This window comes from Nerophis ophidion, linkage group LG01 (assembly GCF_033978795.1).
Source record: "Nerophis ophidion isolate RoL-2023_Sa linkage group LG01, RoL_Noph_v1.0, whole genome shotgun sequence".
NCBI classification, from domain to species: Eukaryota; Metazoa; Chordata; class Actinopteri; order Syngnathiformes; family Syngnathidae; genus Nerophis; species Nerophis ophidion.
The window spans coordinates 16367823-16376322 of NC_084611.1; the positions used below are offsets into that span (position 1 = coordinate 16367823).

The 8500-nt window shown below is 35.6% G+C and overlaps 1 protein-coding gene across 1 annotated transcript in view; it reads left to right on the plus strand.

Annotated features, from left to right (window-relative positions):
- stc1 (stanniocalcin 1) overlaps positions 1-4781 on the plus strand; it is a 31214-nt gene extending 26433 nt beyond the window's left edge. Inside the window, exon 4 of the mRNA XM_061897278.1 lies at positions 1-4781. This exon is cut by the window's left edge and continues 1922 nt beyond it. The gene's annotated coding sequence lies outside the window, so the exon portion shown is untranslated.
- Positions 4782-8500: the final 3719 nt, after the last annotated feature.

Here is an 8500-nt window from a genome sequence, read left to right on the forward strand (position 1 = left end):
TTTTTTTGCAAATCCGACACAAGCCTTTTTCATATGCAGACATGAGTCCGTTATGTATCCGATTGCAGTCTGAAAGTTCAGGTGGCGTTTGTCCGACTTATACGTTATCGGAATAATTCTAAAGTGTGCAAGTCAAAGGCTCGGTAGAATTTCAGATCAATTCCAATATTTTGCACGATTACGATCTTTTTTCAAATCCGGCACAAGCCTTTTTTCGGATGTAGGTATAAATCAGATTTGTATCCGATTGCAGTCTGAAAGTTCAGGTGGCGATTGTCCGACTTATACGTTATCGAAATAATTCTAAAGTGTGCAAGTCAAAGGCTCGGTAGAATTTCAGATCAATTCCAATATTTTGCACAATTCTGATTTTTTTCAAATCCGATACAAACCTTTTTTCAGATGCAGCTATAAATCAGACTTGTTTCCGATTGCATTCTGAGCATTCAGGTTGCGTTCAACCGATTTATCTGTCATCGGAAGTGTACCACTGTCATAGTTCTTCGCCAATACACACAGGAGTAAAAGACAAAAGCTATGTTCGAACTGCAGATCAATTCCGATTGTTTCGCTCATAATTGACAGGTGAACAGCACAATTTCGATTTTTTGGCAATTCCGACACAAGCCTTTTTCATATACAGATATGAGTCAGATATGTAATCTGATTGTAGTCCGAACGTTCAGGTCGCGTTTGTCCGACCTATACATTATCGGAAGGTGACAAACGTCATAATTCTATGCCAATACCCACAGGCGTGAAAGTCAAAGGCTCGGTAGAATTTCAGGTCAATTCCAATACTTTGCACAATTCCGATTTTTTTCAAATCCGACACAAGCCCTTTTTCGGATGCAGCTATAAATCAGACTTGTTTCCGATTGCATTCTGAGCATTCAGGTCGCGTTCATCCGATTTATCTGTCATCGGAAGTGTACCAATGTCATAATTCTTCGCCAATACACACAGGTGCAAAACACAAAAGCTATGTTCGAACTGCAGGTCATTTCCGATTGTTTCGCTCATAATTGACATGTGAACAGCACAATTTCGATTTTTTTGCAAATCCGACACAAGCCTTTTTCATATGCAGACATGAGTCCGTTATGTATCCGATTGCAGTCTGAAAGTTCAGGTGGCGTTTGTCCGACTTATACGTTATCGGAATAATTCTAAAGTGTGCAAGTCAAAGGCTCGGTAGAATTTCAGATCAATTCCAATATTTTGCACAATTACGATCTTTTTTCAAATCCGGCACAAGCCTTTTTTCGGATGTAGGTATAAATCAGATTTGTATCCGATTGCAGTCTGAAAGTTCAGGTGGCGTTTGTCCGACTTATACGTTATCGGAATAATTCTAAAGTGTGAAAGTCAAAGGCTCGGTAGAATTTCAGATCAATTCCAATATTTTGCATAATTCCGATTTTTTTCAAATCCGACACAAGCCCTTTTTCGGATGCAGCTATAAATCAGACTTGTTTCCGATTGCATTCTGAGCATTCAGGTTGCGTTCAACCGATTTATCCGTCATCGGAAGTGTACCAATGTCATAGTTCTTCGCCAATACACACAGGAGTAAAATACAAAAGCTATGTTCGAACTGCAGGTCAATTCCGATTGTTTCGCTGAACAGCACAATTTCGATTTTTTGGCAAATCCGACACAAGCCTTTTTCATATGCAGATATGAGTCAGATGTGTAATCCGATTGCAGTCTGAACATTCAGGTCACGTTTTTCAGACATATACGTTATCGGAGTAATTCTAAAGTGTGAAAGTCAAAGGCTCAATAGAATTTCAGATCAATTCCAATATTTTGCACGATTCCGATTTTTTTCAAATCCGACACAAGCCTTTTTTCGGATGAAGCTATGAATCAGACTTGTTTCCGATTGCATTCGGAGCATTCAGGTCGCGTTCATCCGATTTATCTGTCATCGGAAGTGTAGCAATGTCATAGTTCTTTGCCAATACACACAGACGTAAAAGACAAGGGCTATGTTCGAACTGCAGGTCAATTCCGATTGTTTCGCTCATGTTTTACATGTTAACAGCACAATTTCTATTTTTTGGCAAATCCGACACAAGCCTTTTTCATATACAGATATGAGTCAGATATGTAATCCGATTGCAGTCTGAACATTCAGGTGGCGTTTGTCCGACCTATACGTTATCGGAAGGTGACAAACGTCATAATTCTTTGCTAATACCCACTGGCGTGAAAGTCAAAGGCTCGGTAGAATTTCAGATCAATTCAAATTTTTTGTACAATTCCGATTTTTTTCAAATCCAACACAAGCTTTTTTTCGGATGCAGGTATACATCAGATTTGGTCCGATTGCATTCAGGTGGTGTTCATCCGATTTATTTGTCATCGGAAGTGCACCAACGTCACAGTTCTTCACCAATACACACATGCGTAAGTCAAAGGCTATGTTCGAACTGCAGGTCACTTCCGATTGTTTTGCTCATGTTTGACATGTGAATAGAACAATTCCGATTTTTTTTTACAAACTCATAATTCTTCGCCAATACACACGGTCGTGAAAATCAAAGATTATATTCGAAATGCAGGTTAATTCCGATTTTTTTTTTTACCAGTATGTGACATGTGAACAGCACAATTCCGAGTTTATTCAAATCCGACACAAGCCTTTTTCATTTGCAGATATGAGTCAGATTGCACTCTGAAAGTTCAGGTGGCGTTTGGCCGACCTGTACGTTATCGGAATAATTAATTCTAAGGCGTAAAAGTCAAAGGCTCGGTGGAATTTCAGATCAATTCCAATTTTTTGCACATTCCGATTTTTTTCAAATTCGACACAAGCCTTTTTATTCGGATGCAGATATAAATCAGGCTTGTTTCCGATTGCATTCTGAGTATTCAGGTCACGTTCATCAGATTTATCCATCATTGGAAGTGTACCAACGTCATAGTTCTTCGCCAATACACACAGACATGTGAACAGCACAATTCCGAGTTTTTTCAAATTCAACACAAGTCTTTTTTATATGCAAATATGAGTACGATATGTAATCCGATTGCAGTCTGAACGTTCAGGTGACGTTTATTCAACCTTTTCATTATCGGAAGGTGAAAAAGGTCATAATTTTTCGCCGATATACACAGGCGTGAAAGTCAAAGGCTCGGTAGAATTTCAGATCAATTCTAGTTTTTTGCACAATTGCGAATTCTTTCAAATCCAACACAAGCCTTTTTCGGATGCAGATGTACATTTTCACCAATAAACACAGGCGTGAAAGTTAAAGGCTATGTTCGAACTGCAGATCAATTCCGATTTTTTTTTACTAGTATGCGACATGTGAACAGCACAATCCCGAGTTTTTTCAAATCCGACACATGCCTCTTTCATATGCAGATATTAGTCAGATACGTATCCGATTGCAGTCTGAACATTCAGGTAGCGTTTGTCCGTCCAATACATTATCGGAATAATTCTTTGCCAATACACACAGGCATGAAAGTCAAAGGCTCGGTAGAATTTCAGATCACTTCCAATTTTTTTGTACAATTCCGATTTTTTTCAAATCCGACACAAGCCCTTTTTTGGCTGCAGGTATAAATCAGATTTGTATCCGATTGCGTTCTGAGTATCCAGGTCACTGTCCGATTTTTTCCGCTCGTGTGTGACATCTGAAAAACACAATTCCGATTTTTTTTTTTTTTTCAAATCCGATCCAAGCTTTTTTCTTATGTAATTATGAATCAGATATGTATCCAATGTGATTAAAGTCCGAACGTTCAGGTCTCGTTCATCCGAAGGTGATAAACGTCATAAATCTTCGCTAATAAACACAGGTGTCAAAGTCAAAGGCTAAGTTGAAACTGCATATCGATTCCGATTTTTTTTTAACCAGTATGTGACATGTGAAAGGCACAACTACGATTTTTTCTTAAATCCGACACAAGCCTTTTTCATTTGCAGATATGAGTCAGATATGTATCCGATTGCAGCCTGAACGTTCAGGTAGCGTTTGTCCGACCTACACGTTATGACAATAATTCTTCGCCAATACACACAGGCGTGAAAGTCAAAGGCTCGGTAGAATTTCCGAATAATTCCAAGTTTTTGCACAATTCGAAATTTTTTCGGATGCAGCTATAAATCAAATATGTATCCGATTGCATTCCGAGCATTCAGTTCGCGTTCATCCGATTGGTTTGTCATCGGAAGTGGACTAACATAAAAAATGTTTGCCAATACACACAGGCGTGAAAGTCAAAGGCAATGTTAAAACTTCAGGTCAATTCCGACTTTTTTCCCAATATGTGTAACATGAACAATTCCGATTTCTTTTCAAATCCGACACAAGCCTTTTTTCGTAAGCAGATATACATCAGATATGTATTGTATGGTATGGAATGGACCTTTATTGTCATCGCACAGTATAACGAGATTTCCGATGTGATTACCATCTGCACGTTAAGGTCACGTCAATCCGGCCTATACGTCATCGGAAAGTGAGAAATTTCCCAATTCTTTAGCAATATACACACGCGGGAAAGTCAAAGGCGATGTTTGAACTGCCAATCAATTCAGATTTTTCTAAATTGATTGAACAGCACACTTTACTTCCGTAAACACAATACTTCGTGCGTGACATCGTGTTTCATGCGAATTTTGGTCATGTTCTGTTTACATGAAACGCGCATAAATGTTATATGTTTTCTGTTTTCACACTGTGATCGCGTTAACAAAAAAAAAAAAAACGGAATGGACATCGTACACTGCAGGTGTGAAAGTAGCCCAAATGTGAGCGCGAGATGTGAAGGCGCTAACTCTTACAAGTACTGTATCCTGAAGGTAATCTGAGACAGAGAGTAAGAGAGATTACCTTTAAAACGACCAAAAAAAAACCAAAAAACTTCAAAACTGCCCTGAATGCTATTCATGAAAAACCAAATTTGTTAATCGTGTGTATTTGTTTTCTTTTCCGAAGACAGATGTAGCCATTGTCGTGACGTCGTGCATACGACTGTTGAGCTCTCCGCCCTATCAAGGACCGTGTTTATGTTGCTAGCTCGGGTGCGAGAGATTTAGAGTAAATATTTAAAGAAAAAAAAAAGAAAAGAAAAAAGCCTTCTTGGAATTATATTTATTTTCCTACTATACTATTTAATTTTCTTATTATTATTATTATTATCATTATTGTTCAAAATGCATGTAATATAGTTTTATTCATTCATAGCTCCGATTTGAAAATCTCTTTGCCAAAAAAAGGACCGAGAAGGGAGAGAAAAAGGGGACTGAATGAGAGCCATGTCATGACTCTGTGCTGGCCACAGGGGAGCAAGGTTGGTTATTCAAGTCCAGGGGCTTCTATAATGGAGTGCTCATTGTCATCGTAGCTGCTCCAGTGCACTTTGGGTGCACGTCGGGTGCACAAGGCAAGCATCAAGCAGCTTGGATGCTGTGCATTCTATAATACGGTGGTGCTTCTCCGTGCATAAGTGTTTTCGGGTTGTGCGTCGTTTCTTTTGCGTCAGTGATAAAGGTCCCGAATGATTCCACTTTGGCCCCCAAAATGGACCACAGGCTCGACCTGTGTTGGGTTCCAGGTCACTTAGAACCCCAATGGCGGGGCTTTCCAAGGGGAAGACAATCCTCCATGCTGGTGGTTGCGTGGCTGACTTTATTTTAGAACAGGGGTGTCCAAACGTGCATTGAAATAAATGTTATATTTTTCATTTTCACAATCAATACAAAATATCCTTTTTGTTTTTTGTAAGTTTTAGCACTACCCTTAAGTTTTGGTTCTGTTAAAAAAACAAGTAATTTATTTATTTATTTATTTATTTCAACACTTAAATTCTAGATTAACTTTTGCTCTATCAATATACAGCGATTTTATATTTATTTTTTATGCACTTCAAGACCTTGTTTTTTTATGGCAAAACAACAATATTTTCCCCAAAACCATTTCAAAGTGGAATATTTGATGTGTTTTTTTATTCCCTAACAACATTCATTTTAATTCATTATTCATTTGGAGCAAAATAAAAAATAAAAAATCCCAATAAAAATTTTGGGGATCCTAAAAGGGCCACACTCCCAAAGTGCATGATAAAATAAGTCATACATTTTTATTTGTTTTATTTTTATTTTTTTACTTTACACGCTCGATCGGTAGGTTGTGAGTTCAAACCAAAGACTATAAAAATTGGACCCGTTACCTCCCTGCTTGGCACTCAGCATCAAGGGTTGGAATTGGGGGTTAAATCACCAAAATGATTCCCGGGCGTTACCACCGCTGCTGCTCACTGCTCCCCTTACCTCCCAGGGGGTGATCAAGGGTGATGGGTCAAATGCATAGAATAATTTCACCACCCCTACTGTGTGTTTGACAATCATTGTTACTTTAACTTTAACTTATCTAATCTCTAGATCAGCTTGAGATCTACCTGTCAGGAGAAAATGTTATATTTTTTTTAAATATATTTAAATTGCCCTTTTGTTCAATACCTAAATAAATAACAGTTTTTATGGAAAAAAAAAATATATATATATATATATATATATATATATATATATGCTACATTTCCCTCCATTCAAAAACATTCCAAGGTGGAATATTTGATGTGAAGTAAAATTAAATATTGATTTTGATTCATTATTATGTTCTGAACATTGAATCCCAATCAAATTGACTGGGATCCAAATATGTCACAATGTAGCAGTATATTATTAATTTTTAGTTTCAACATTTAAATATTTAGATCAAATTCAAAATCTATCAATTAATAGATTTTTATTATTATTATTATTTAGTTTTTTTATGGCAAACACACAAAAAATGCAATATTTTTTCCAAAATACTTTATTTTACTGGAGTCAACTTTGCAACTTGTTCCTGCTGCAATTCACTTGTTTGTCCTTTTTTCCCACTTTTTTAAGTTAACGTAATGTAATAGTTTTTGTTGTTTTTTTACAATCTGCCGCGGGCCGCACTTTGGACACCTCTGCTTTAGAACTTTTAGCAGAGAACATTTTTATATGGAGGAAGTTGTGGATGAAAGCAGGATTGGGGTCATTGAAATGCAACTGGTGTACAATATAATGAGATCCAATACTAGGCTGCAACCAGCAGGGGGGCTGTTGATTCAATCTGGACTCTGCTTCAGTCCGAGGAAAAGCAACTTAAAGTTGAGATTTGTCCGTCTCACAAAATGAAAAAGGGAGTTCAGAACATTCAGAGAGATATTCTTAAACTTCTTTTATTGCCTGTTCATTTTTTCACCATAGGTTGACCCAAAAAAAGGTCCTATATTGTGCTATTTTTCAACACTTTTACATAAGTGTCGGAAGTCCCACAATTGGAAGTTTGCTGCCCAAAGAGTTTGCCTCGATGCTGGAATTTGGACAGAAGTGCTTCGTGTGTCTGTAGCTCGAATGCTAATGAGCTGTTTGTCCACACAAAGAAGTGCTATCGTGCACCTATATCTACTTTTATATATATACATACACTGTAAATGTGCACTTGTCCAATAATCGATGCCGTACATATATGTATATGTATATATATATATATATATGTAACTATATATATATATATGTAACTGTATATATATATATATATATATATATGTGTATATATGGATACATATGTAACTGTATATATGTCTGTATGTACGTATAAATACACATATATGTATGTATACATATACATATACACATATGTATGTGTGTATATATACAGATACATATATGTCAAAGATATATATAGATGTATATACGTATATGCAGTATATACATATATATATACATATATGTATGTATGTATATATACATACATACATGCACTGTATATATATGTATGTATATGTATGTATGTATAATATACATACATATATATACATATACTATATATATATACATATACATTTATGTATGTATATATACATACATACATACATACATACATATATATTTACATATACTGTCTATATACATATATATACATACAATAATCAATACACTACTGTCTATCTAGCATATACATATGGACATATATATATATATATATATATATATATATATATATATATATTTATATATATAAATCTCCTGATGATTGAGGGAACCCCTCATGAAACAGTTCTGTAGAGATGAAGTAGTCTTGTGATTTTTTTTCCCACACCTATATATATATATATATATATATATTTATATGTATACACACACAAAACAACGTAACATTAAGGAGTGAGACAGGAGGACACAAACGTTAGCAACATTAGCATAGCTATGTTAGCCACTAGTGCTAACATTACACTCGTTTTATTGTACTTTATTATTTTGTTATAATGTTTTCAAACCTATCCTTTCTAAATCCTTTTCTACCACTTGTTACTCTCAGTTTCTCCTAGACCCTCAGTCAATATATATATATATATATATATATATATATATATATATATATATATATATATATATATATATATATATATATATATATATATATGTATACATATATATATATAT